Source organism: Haliotis asinina, chromosome 12, assembly GCF_037392515.1.
Source record: "Haliotis asinina isolate JCU_RB_2024 chromosome 12, JCU_Hal_asi_v2, whole genome shotgun sequence".
Lineage (NCBI taxonomy): Eukaryota > Metazoa > Mollusca > Gastropoda > Lepetellida > Haliotidae > Haliotis > Haliotis asinina.
The window spans coordinates 47,926,554-47,939,990 of record NC_090291.1 but is presented as its reverse complement, the minus strand read 5'-3'; the positions used below and the strand labels follow the sequence as shown (position 1 = coordinate 47,939,990).

General features: G+C 40.0%; 1 pseudogene; it reads right to left on the bottom strand.

Moving 5' to 3' along the window:
- LOC137258826 (uncharacterized) overlaps window positions 1-13,437 on the bottom strand; it is a 66,386-nt pseudogene that overhangs the window by 47,943 nt on the left and 5,006 nt on the right.

Genomic DNA, 13,437 nt, shown 5'->3' with positions numbered 1-13,437 from the left:
CAGTGACGTAGTAATGACGGTTCCTACTTTGTTGGAAGGTCAAGGCCATACCATGCAGTGGTCTGCAGGCCTGTATGTCAGCAGCACGAAGTTGTCGTGTCACTGCGAATCTGTTCACGCAGTGACCCAGTGATGTGGCTCCTGATCGTCATCGCCAACATCCAGTTGCGTAGGTGAATAACTCGCAGATAGCGATCCTCTTGGGGTGTTATGACTTTGGGACTCCCACTTCTGGGTAGATCATATGTCTGCCCTGTCATATTGAAATGGTTAAATAGGTGAATTATGATTTGTCTTGTGCAATCCAATGTCCTTGCAATATGGCTGTTGGAAACACATATTTGTGATGTTCCTATGGTCCGTTCTCTTTGCGCCGACGTCAGTCTTGGCTTTTCTCGTAAAATGTTTGTCAAGTGATTGTTCAGTCTTCACGACAAACGGGTTTCATGCCCTCTGTACGAAAAGTGTTCGTGCATGGAACAACAACTTTGCGAAACTTTTAAAATTTGTAAAACACGTACAAATGATTTTGGTTGCATTTTGGCACATTAAACATGATGGTTGTGATCTATACAATCAGTGTTATCAGTGCTTTTATAGTTAGAACGCACATTTGTGATTGCAGCTACAATTACACCTGAGTTCTCTCTTTTGCTCGACAGTTTATTTATTCTGTACGAACGAACACCTGGAGTGCAGTTAATTCAAATTTAATTTGGAATGGTGTCTTAAAAGTCTCATAACAATACCTCCAAACTGTAATACTGATGAATTAACAATGCAATTTTCACAGGATGCAAATTGCAAAGAGCTTATATGTGGGTAGTATTTATATTGATAAGGTTTTTTCTTACATTAATCTGACATGGTAATATGAATGGCAACAATGGCTGGATCAATTCATAATTTATCATAGGGTTTCCACCCTTACACATTATCATAATCTCTGATTGTTTTTATATTCCCAACCAAAGTTTTTCAAACAGGATGAAATAATATCTTCCTTCATTAATTATTGATTAAACAGCAGCAAATTATCAAGACACTTCTGTTATTCAGCTAAAGGTTATGCAGCTAAGTTCACGTGTATTAAATGCGTTAAAACCATGTTATTTGGCCATGTTACTTGATATGATCTGCCATTCTTACTATATCTGAGATGATGACTGAGGTGGATCGTGTGAGGTTCCTGCACGGGTGACATTCTCTCTCACTCATTCTCACTAAATATATTTAAGTTGTTAATTGTATTTTCGTCAACCACTGCCGTCTTATGTTCTTATCCTGTGGAATATGGAATATCGGGTAGAATAGGCCTTCAGCAACCCATCGCCATAAAAGGCGAGGATGCTTGTCGTTAGAGGAAACTAACGGGATCGGGTGGTCAGGCTCTCTGACTTGGTTGACACATGTCATCGGTTCCCAATGGCGCAGATCGATGCTCATGTTGTTGATCACTGGATTGTCTTCCCAGATTCGATTGTTTACAGACCGCCGCCACATAGCTGGAACATTGCTTAGAGGGGTGTAATACTAAACTCACTCACTCATTCTGCCTCAAACGCAACCACCACTACCTGTACTCAATATACACGAAAAGAAACAATGTGTGTGTGAAAGAGTGACTGCGCGCGTGAGGGCGAGTGAGTGAATATGCGTGTGTGTGCACGCGCGTATGAACACGAGATGCTCATTTTGGATACACTAATATTAATTTTCCCAGATGTAGTGAACGTCAGAAAACAGTACGTCCCAATTATAACAAATCTCAAAATAAAAAAAAGATTCCATCAAACGATAAATTCACACCAGAGGTGAATTTATTCTAAACTGTTGTCAACATCATGTCTTCTCGAAAAGTGTACGCAATTAACTAATGGTGCACCCACTCACACTCAGTTTAAATTGTCAACAAAGACAAAAGCAAGCGTTGAGGAAAACATGTTAATAGAAAAATAGGCGGTTAAGGTGTTTTCCCATGGGAAACATGTTCACCCTCACGAAACGTATATACAGTATGGTTCAAAATTATTGAGAATAGCTAAAGCATTTCATATTATTAAACGAGAACAAATCAGGTAAAATTGAATGTATTGTGAAAGTGAACTGACCTTTTCATGTTGTGTAGGTAGCAATTTAATATTTTATCAAGTCTCCTTGAGCTTCACGGCACAGTCTAAGACGGGTAGGCATACTTCCTATCAGAGAGGTTAGTGTCTCGTGAGTTATGCTGTCCCAGTATCGGACCACTTCTCTCTTCATGTCTTTAATTTTTGTCAACCCCTTTTGATTCACACATTCCTTCATCATCCTCCAAATGTTCTCAATGGGATTTAAGTCAGGACTATATGCAGGAAATGGTAATGCAGTCACATTTTTCTCCTGAAACCACTGCTTGGCATGTTTGGCGGTGTGTTTAGGATAATTATCTTGCTGCAAAATCCAGTCATTTCCATAAAACACATGTGCACTTGGAAGGAGAAAATTATCTAATATGTTAGTGTAGCGTTGACTTGTCAGATTTCCCTCAAACACACACAGCGGGGTCGTTCCTAATAAGGATATCCCTCCCCATACATGAAACTTTGGGCTGTATTTAGGTCGTCGATACAACGGTGCTGACGCAGACTTTGTCCATATTTTCACATTATTGGGATATACCCATATTGAGCTTTCATCAGTAAAAATCACATTTTCCCAGTCAAAGTTTTCATGTGCCAAACACCACTCAACACGCCTGTCTTTATGTTCTTGTTTCATGAGAGGAGAAGTAATTCCAGTCTTTTTCTCCCATCCAAGATCAATCAAATTTCTTCTAACTGTAGATTTTGATACAACTGTTGATCCCCTTTCTATCATTTCATACCTGATGTTGGAGATGCTTGCCCTTTGCTTTTTAGACGCTAAAATTCCCAGCCGGACGCGATCTGAGAAGTCCAATTTTCTGGGTCTCCTTGCTCCTTTCTGCTGCCCAAAATCCTTTCCCTCTTTAAAATTCTTCCTAATCCTATACACAGTAGAAAGAGGAGTTCCTGTTCTCTCTGCCAATGTATTTACATCATCAATTCCTTGATTACACAACTCAAAAATCAACCTTCTTTTATCTTCAGCAGACATTGTTGACAGTGCTGAGGAAAATGACGTCTGCTACAAATTCAGGGGAGGTAACTCTAATTGTACTATACTCAGTAGGCCAAGATGAGTTACCTCCCTTACACCATTACTTAGTTTTAAGTATCAGTGAATCGGTTGAGGTGTTAGGATAGCTCAAAGTAAGAAGAAAAATTCTCAATAATTATGAACCAGACTATAATATCACAAATATCATCTCATTGTGAGCAAAAAATAGCCACATAATATTTTTTAACAATTTGCTTCTGCGGCGGCCATACTGATTATTAGGTCGAAAACACATTCAGGTGGGATCATTGCTTGTAACAATCAAGATAAAATTAGTCTTCATTGTTGCAGTGTTTTCACAGGAGAAATGTTCACAGGCTCCTGCGTGCACTGAACACATTCTTACACAAAGTAAATTGTCCTAGCTAAAAGTTTCCATTTCCTACTTTCCAACAACAACTGTGGAAACTGAAAGCGTGGACGCGAGAAACAAATATCCATCATCGCCAGAAAGAGGTTCTACATAGCAGCAAAATAGTGATGCTAAAACGGGAAGTGATAGTTGAATATCTTTTATGACACAAAAATCACCGGCACTCAAGACGTTCCGCTACAAACAAATAACGGCCAGTAAAGAAATATAACGGATTCGCAAGTTTAGCCTTTCGCAGTGTTTAGCAATATTCCAGTAATGTAACGGAATGTACGGCTAACATACCATTAGGCCATCCCACAATCCCAAATATATAGGAAGATATAGCTAATATCACTGATAACACCAAAACCCATGCTTTCAAGCACGTTTCATAACACAAATGATAAATGCACAGATATGAAAATCCTGACGTGGACGTCACTGATTCAGAACTCTCCTGCGTCATGCTCACAAAAGGGGCGTGTCCTTCTACTCATCGGAATGTGAGCGATCATCTGGGCAACACTTAATCAGTAATTTCATGTTTAAGCTTTATTTGGGTGGTTTCTTAAGTTATATTTTTATTGGTACATGGTCCGCAGTCTCTCTCATGGAATTCAATCACATTTGTTCCGTCTGTCGCCTCTGTTTGACGTTAGTGGTAATTCACTACTATGATTTGTTATCGGACATTCTAGGCATATACACAGCATGACATGAGCGCATGGCATTAGAGGTGCTAAACAACAGCCCATTCACCATGTTAATGTCCTGACGTGCGAGGAGGTAAGTATGGAGGCGTCCTGCTAGATTGCTTTCGGCATTGCTTTATAGATGTGGCATGTGCAGCTTTTCGCCCACGACCTACGTGTACTACAGCATGTGATGATCAGAAAAACCTGGACAGCGGTAAATCTGCAGGGGCGTGTCACGCTTAAAAACACCACTACAAAGACAATTTAAGTTGTTCACTGGTCACGAACAGTTACTCTCTCTCTCTCTCTCTCTGTGTGTGTGTGTGTGTGTGTGTGTCTGTGTGTGTGTGTGTGTGTGTGTGTGTGTGTGTGTGTGTGTGTGTGTGTGTGTGTGTGTGTCTGTGTCTGTGTGTGTGTCGGGGTGAAACCGAAGAAACGAAACCAGTCATGGCGAGGGACATCTCAAAATCTATTCCGGGAGCCCTGTCGGTTCCTCGACTATCGTGGTGTCATAGTCACGACTTACAAGTCATCGGTCCCTTTCTGACTCAAACGGACTGTAGGAATGTTTTAAACATGGTGTCTTTTAAGCCTTATGAGGCCCGGTTGTTACATACATACATATATTTTACCGTTGTGTGTGCATGTATTCTGAAACAACATGACATAGTTGTAAATAATCTTTTTCTTAAAAATGTTATTCCACGTAAAGAGGTACTACCACGAAGTACCGAATGCGTTGCCATTTGCAGAAGGGCACATTGCAATGTATCTCGCTGGTAAGGTCTGGTACTTGAAAATAACAGAGGAACGCTTAGCCAATCAGAAAACGACATTCATGTGTGAGGTAAGATAAATATCTTTATCGACTCTACTCTTTTACTATATGTAGTGACAGGTCGTAGGTCGCACACATACATATGTCTTTCTAACGTTGTTTTAAGCGAGATCCTGTGGGTATATCACTGACAACCCCGAGTCTGTCACAACTTTACCTTCGACACACAACATCATTTTAACGAAAAAAGTTTCTAAAACCTTTGTTTTCGATCTGCTATCTCCGCCTTTTCTGTAATGCTTTAGCCGTAAGTTACCTTGTATGTATTTTGCGCAAATATTTAATTCAACTCAAGTTCCATTATCAGCTTTGTCAAACAAAACAGACTCCAAACGAACACATTATCGAATTAAGTCAGTGCATGTGTCATAATACAACGATGACATAATTAGTGAAGATTAGAGAAGGAGGATCTACAAATGATAGTTAAAATCTAGTTAGAAACCAGGCACGGGTATGTATACGCTTTCAACGATGGAATTCAAGTATGGGTATCAATGAAGTGGATATTACAAACACATATCACTAAAAGGTTGTGTATGATAAACACACCCTTGGTTAAGGAAAGCGGTGTATGTTACATCAGGGATACTTCATAACATATGCAGGGGCGTCATATATATGTGACCTCTATATAGGCTCCATGGTTACATCAGTGCGCGCGTTTTCTTCAACATGAAACCATGTATCTGTGCGCTCAATGAACCGACCCATCCGTGCCAATTATATTCGGACACTTGGCGTACATTCCATACACTTCCATATTATTTCAGTGTAGCATAATTAATTTTCATGATGTGAATGTTGGGTGGAAATTTTAAAATTTGACAGGCAAATGTGATATCATCTCTGGTCTGCGCACATAATGTCAGTCAAACTTTCCGACCACTGTTGACATCACGTTTATCAACCCACGTATGGTTAGACAATGCATAATCCCATAGGCCGCCATGTCAAGAGAGTTCATGGCACTGTTCACATGCTGATTAAATTGTTTCCATGCTATGAAATAAACGACGCAAAATTAAACAGATCTTATATGATTGTAGGCACGATGATTCCTCACAAATCTGCAAAATTGGACACGGATCTTGCGAAAATTAGATTTGTGAAAATTAATTATGTTACACTAAACAAATATTTATGCAACACTATATAAACATGAGTCTATGGAATTTACGTCAGGTGTCCGAATACTACTGGCACATGTCTGTACATCCTACCTATAGGGATCCCCACTTGATATTTAGTAGTACGCCATGAATCACGTATCGGGTTATTACATTGACAGGTACATTTAGCGTATATCAATGACCCTTCAGTTACATGACCTCGCCGGTGAGCCACACCCTTAGTAATGAGTTTGTGTAGCAAGAATGATATATTGACCACCGATACCTTGATTCGCTGGTCATTATATTCGCAGTTCAGTACTGACAGTTAAATGTCACAATGCGCTTTATTATGAGAATAGACGTGTATCGTCCTGCTGTCATTCAGGTCACAATAATTAAATTATCTCAACGCCCACTGTTTCTATGTTTATTTGGACCCTTTGCTTTAAGGAGATATCAAGTTTCTGTTAGCTCTCCTTGCAGTTCGATAAATCAATCAATTTCATTGTTGATAAGCAAATAGAGGTGATACTAAAATGACAACTTCTAAGAAATGGTACATTATTCGTATATGGAACGCTGTCATGGCATCAAGGGCTATTGGGTGTAATCGACTAAGCTCATTGGACATAAACACCAGGTCTACTAGGGTAGACCATGAATGACAATTCATTTGCAAGGATACTGCCCTTCTCACAATCAGATGATGACATCAGTTCTTGTCAAGTGAGGTTAAAACAGAGAGACTTCCTTAACGTTGTTTGTTCAACAGGACGGCCCGAAATCGCAACCAGCTGGAGCTAGCCGATACATCAGACGTCCGTTGTTATTCTCAGAGCATAAAGCATAACTACTAGCGTGGCGTCAAGCTGGTGTCATTTGAATTTGACGTCATGGGAAAGAGTCCACTGGTGGGACGACTCGATTAATTTTTCATGACTCACGGTGTTCAGGGGTGGTGTGGCGGTGCCTCTCACATCACTGTAAACTTGACCTTGTGACGATCAGAAAGAAATCTGAATGGACAACGGCACATGACTGATATCCTATGCAGGACTATTGTGCCCCATTTCTATGACCATCTCCTAAACACAAGGTCAGCCTTCATTAACCAAAATGCTAGGCCACATCATCGTTAGTGGTGCCTCACACCAAGAGACCGTTGGGAACTATACCATAGCCCGCCGGGGGTAATGCGGCAAAATACGTCAGAAACAATTTCTAGTTCCAGGTATTGGAACAGGACATCTCTAAGTGTCTGATACTGTTAATATTGACGAGAGTACACCAGATATTGAATTGTACTAAGTGATTGGTACGTATGTGATGTCTAGAGGATTTCATGCCAGAATCTTAAAACTGACAGTGCTTGTTAGCGGCATGCGGCCATAGTTATGAGCATTATGTTGCCATGTTTGCATTTAATTATTCAGTAACGCGCACAAATAGTTCCTACAAGGTGTAGGGATAATTCATCACCTGTGTCACCAGTCTTCTCACCTCATCGTAAATGCATTCGGGGAACTGGAACGCCACATCGACACCGGGGCTACGCAAAGGCAGTGCAAAGTTAATGAATGGGAGTTAAGGTTAACCTTGAGAAAGGTTGATTCGTCACAGGAGCCCCAGGACTGCAGAATGGGGCGTGGCGTTGTCAGCTGTCAGTCCAGGACCATGTAGCTGCATAGATATCAGAAGGGCGGGGTTTAAAACATGACCTCGAATCTGTCCGTAAGACTAGTACTCTCCTGAACAAGAAACAGTTGGGATGAACCGCTGGTCCCCAAACCATGATTCCAACCCGGTCAATCTCGCGAACACAACGCTGTGCGTAAGGCTCCTGGGACAATCTCGCATACGTTCACTGGCAAAGCGGACTCATCACTGAAGACACTCCTGTTACATTTTCTCCAGTTGAATCGGACCCAATTGTAAATGTTGAACACACAACATGTATCTGTATGGTCATATGCGCAGTCGATTCACGGTGTTCTCTGCCAACACTCTGAACAACAGTCATTAGGCAATCAGTATCGATGTCTACTAATTCAAGGGTGTACTTACTTCTTATATATAAGAACCTTCAGTCCTGTCAAACTGAACTATCACATAATTTGGGGAACCGTTAAAGAGGCCGTACCTGCAGAGTTTTCAGTTCTTGTACATATGGTGAGCGCTTACCGCAGTTCTCACATGCTTGAGTTTTTTAGATTTTGTTTCAAATGGTTACTGCTGCTTTATCTCTGGTGTATTGGCATCTAAGAATATGCTTCGACATATCCGTCCAGCTGTTTAACACGTCAAACATCAATACGTGGAACGATGACTTTGCAAATATGAAACCCACCTAATGTAAAGTAAAGATCGAACATGTAGAGGCCGATGGTACAGTGAATTCTGATGCAAAAATACTTTTATGTTTGTTGCTAGGTAACAGGCAAGTCGAACAGGTTTTTACAACAACTAGTTGGTAATAGTCCGTCTTTGGCCGTTATCAGAAATGTCAAGTTTATCTTAAACACATTACGTGAATGTACACGTAAGGAAATCAAATATGGCAAAGTGCTGATGTTCATTTTGTTCTTTAGTATGGAAGACGATGTGAAACTGAAAGGATTCTTCCTATGTCTGACTACATATAGTACTAAGTGCGCATGTCATCAACACACGAGAATACCAAGTCTGTAACTATCCCCAGGAAGTGATTGCACCAAGCGTAAGAAAAAAGTAATTGAGAAAATCACATGAATGATTTACTGGAAATACGTTACGAATCTGAGTGTCAGCCAAGAGAAAAAACATGTTCGCGCCTACCGGTAGTACTGTATTCTCACAGTCAATGAGTTTCAGGCCGCTTTTGGTAATATTCCCGCGACATCAACGGGGACACCAGAATTGGACTTCATACATTGTGTCCATGTGCGGAACTGGAAACGGGTCTTCGGCGTGACGAGGGAACGCATTAACCACTGATTCGGGTATTGGACATTAACATGTAGATCGATTGTCTCCCCTTCTCAGAATTAATATAGGTGGGGCAGTTAGCACCATCCTGGTACAAAAGAAATGTATTGGTACTGATAACTGCCAAAACGGGCAGTAAAGGCAAGATACTTCAGATGAACAGTGCAGCACAGACAATGCTGTTTCACTCTCGCTTGAAAATGTTAAACATAGCATGATAACGGAAGTCAAGTTGTCTTAATCTGAAGTATCATTCCTTCACTATTATCAGACTTAAAAAATGCAACCACACAGAGAAGATAAAGATCGATGTCTCTCATGAAACGTACCTGAAGTTATAAAGTCTTACCTTTCAGCGAGGCAGTCTGATACACTGCTTTGAATCCATCGCTGTTAAGCTTGTTGTCACTGACGAATCGTATTTTAAGGAAGTTAGTTGCCATGAATCGTAAGTCTTTCAATCGTTCCCGTGACCAGTTTCCACAGAATGGACCTCGGACGGCATCGTTAAAGTATACCTCCATCATATCAAAACACTTGGATAAATACGGACTTTCCAGCTCCACGTGCTGAAACTGAAGAAAAACACATCCTCGTGGAATTGGATACACACATCGACTGTCTTTTGCAAAACAGGCTTATTATACATTGTTAATGTCACTGTGTGTTCAATAACACCCGAACTGGATTTTAACGTATTATGTTGCATAACTATCTTGTTAAATTAATGTGACGGAGGGCAACATAAATGGATTGTGCACACCTCCCCGTTAACATCTCAACAAACACATACATAGGTTGTACACCCATCCATATTCCCATCTCAACAAATACAACAATATCCTCCAAACAATGTTAATGTGTAGCTGTACATGGAGCTAAAACCATTCTAAGACTGATCGAGTGTTCACTCAAAACTGAAAAGGACCCCCTCCTGATGCACTTGTACTTTTACAAACCCTCACTTTTGCCACTGATGCTTCAGATATGAAAGTGTTAGTTCCTGAGCAAGAGGTTATGACTGTTTAGAATCTTGGGAAAAGGTAAATGGTTGAGTTGGTGAGTTTAGGTTTACGTCTCACCCGCAATATTGCAGCTATATGGCGGCGGTCTGTAAATAATCGAGTCTGGACCAGACAATCCAGTGATCAACAGCACGGGGATAGATCTACGCAACTGGTGACCAATGACATGTCAACGAGCCTGAACATCCGATGCCGTTAGTCCACTAGTATCGGTTGCGGAAGATCAGCTCTAGCTCGGATCTTCACGACAGTATGATGATACCGTTTCAAGTAAAGAGCAGGCGTAACGTAAGAATCGATTTAGCTACGATTACGAAACTTACAATAATAGGCAATCAATTATGTCAAAAGCAGTAGATTGTATGCTCGATTATAACGGAACAATTTCATCGTTGGATGTCCTCAGAGTATACCACAACGTACATATATGAGGTCTGTTGTGAGAGACTGAATTTAGTTTTACTCCGCTTCTGGCGATATGTCCATCACCGCAAAGGACACCAGTAATGGCGTACGAACACTTAAAGCAATAAGCTAACCCATCTGCGTCTGTTGTGAAACATGGTATTTGTGGCACTTTATTACATTTATATAGATAAGACACTTTCTACACATCAATAACGTACTGCCTTGCCGCTATTTGCTGCCACAGATTTACGAACGGCGGGTGAGTGAAACTCCGGCATTGGGCACTAACCTGCAGATCGATTGTCTCCCCCTTCTCAACGACAATGTAGATGGAGCAATTAGCATCATCCGGGTACATTGATGGAAATGATGGCGATGTAACCTGCCCTGCATCTTTGGTGATGTAGCTGAGGCATCCTGTGTGGAACGGGCAGAACTCGTTGTTAAGAAACAAAGGTGCAGGCTAATAAAGGCATTTTCAAAATCAACAATTTCACACGACACAATGTCGGACCCGGGGCCATAACGAGTGTATATGTTCACACCCCGAGAATATGTTCACACCCGAGAATATGTTCACACCCTGTGAATATGTTCACACTCAAGAATATGTATTGCGTATTTTCCCACGGGAAGTACTCGTTCAAACGTAGTACACGTCATGTAAGAATTTAATCTACGGCTCCTTTCACGAAGTAACCTTTACTAATGTAAATTGTAATTCATTAACATTGCACTTAGGTTACCGTATTGACTAAAGATCACCTTGGTGCTTTGTGAAAGAAATATCTGGTACTTAAGCCGAAGTCACGAATGATAAAGCTGTCCAAACTGACTAATGGCAACAATAAGAATTGATCAGAGATTAACCGACATGTATTGCTTTCCTGTACGTTTGCGAGCACACTATTTATGTTATACATATTATACCACTCAAGATAATTGACCATCCGATTATTCGCTGTTACGATAGTTACTCTGACAGGCAGACAATAGTAGCTATAAAGAATCGGCCAGTCCTGGCCTATGATTGTCATCATATGTTTAAGATTACATACCTAGTAACATCTATGTGAGCGAGTATGGTTTCATGCCGCCTTCAGCATTATTTCAGCATTATCATAGCAGGGGACACCAGAAATTGGCCTCACACATCGTAACCATATGGGGAATCCAACCCGTCCCTACGGTGTGACGAGCGAACGCATCAACCACTAGGCTACCCCACCTCAAGTAACAATTATGACAGTTGAGAAATTTTCTCCTTAATGCAGATGGTTTTGTTATTCCAGCTCAGCATACTCAAAGAAAAGTATACAAGTGATAACATAAAATCTATATATTATATATATATATATATATATATAATCTGTTCAACGGGAATGTTGATTCCAAGAGCAATAATAATGTTTCTACCGCTGCATCGACCAAATGCCCTTTTAAACCGCGCACTATGAACATGACAAAATAATACTCTGAGCTACAAACTGACCTTACACTGCATAATGAATTTGTTCTGATGTCTTTCTTTTTATATAGAGCACCCAAACTAAAACTCGAATACCCATAAAAGTTTGGAACCAGATGAACAAAGTATCATTTTATGAAATTCCTCAAAGCAGGAGTAGTAATACAAGACAAATCCTATGAATAACAACGTATTGACATATTTTTCACAACGTTTGCGGGCTTGTTTATGCGCTCCTTATCAGTATCCATTTGAAGAACAGGCGAAAAAGAGGCTAGCATAAAAAGGTACAAGGTTCGTCTGGTATTATCCATATATGGTAACTACGCTAGGGAGTGAGCAGGATGGAACGCCGGTATGAGTTCTACTCCAGTTACACTGAACTGAACTAAATTTCACTCAAGCTGCGTTCTGCGACATTTGAGGTACAGGTTTACATGATAATGCACAACACAATACATGTATGAAGCATAAAGTTGTCATATATATATATATATATATATATATATATATATATATATATATATATATATATATATATATATATATATATATATATATGGCTTGGTTGCAACAATATATTGTCTGTACGTTCATTTAACCAGTTAGATGAACTATGTTACACTCAGGCGGTATTTGTTATCTTTGTGGGGGTGTTGCTTGAATTAACACAAAATTATTTTGCAAAAGATTATTAATTTCCTAACTCTTCCCAATTTATTAGAGTGTAAAAGCTGGTTCATATTTTGCATTTTCCGGTTTCTACAGTGTTAGTTGTTGATATATTTTCCCTTTCAAGGACAAGGCAGGGCAAATAAAAAAATATATATACCTAATATCGTTTGAATTTCTGAGAGAATACAATCTGTCATTTGGGAGTATTTTTCATCTATCACCCTGTTTCAACTGGTAGATTTTAGTTTAAAGTTCTTAAATTTCCAATTATTATATCCTACATGTTTCACGTTTCAGTACAGAATTAAAGAAAAATATTATAAGTAGCTCATCTTGCAGATGCTCTGTGTTTGATATCCAGGTCTGTAGACTGATTTCTTTCAGTCCTCTTTGAGTGGCATGTAGAAGTTGGTGTGATGAACAACGAGGAGAGTTCTATAGATGTACAACTTCTTTAACATAATCAGCGACGTCGATTCACAACTAACATCGTTATCACTTGTTTGATAACGGTGTTAGTAGCCGTTATTTATATTAAATAAGCCGTATATCCATACGTTGTTGTTTCAGTCTGTTTACAACAAATATACAGACCAGCGTGTCTGGTAAATGTGAGATTAATACCCGAAGTAATGACGGTCTCACACGTTTACCAATTTGGTTAAACACACGGAATAGTTCTGACAAACCACGAGTCGGCAATTGTAATAAAAT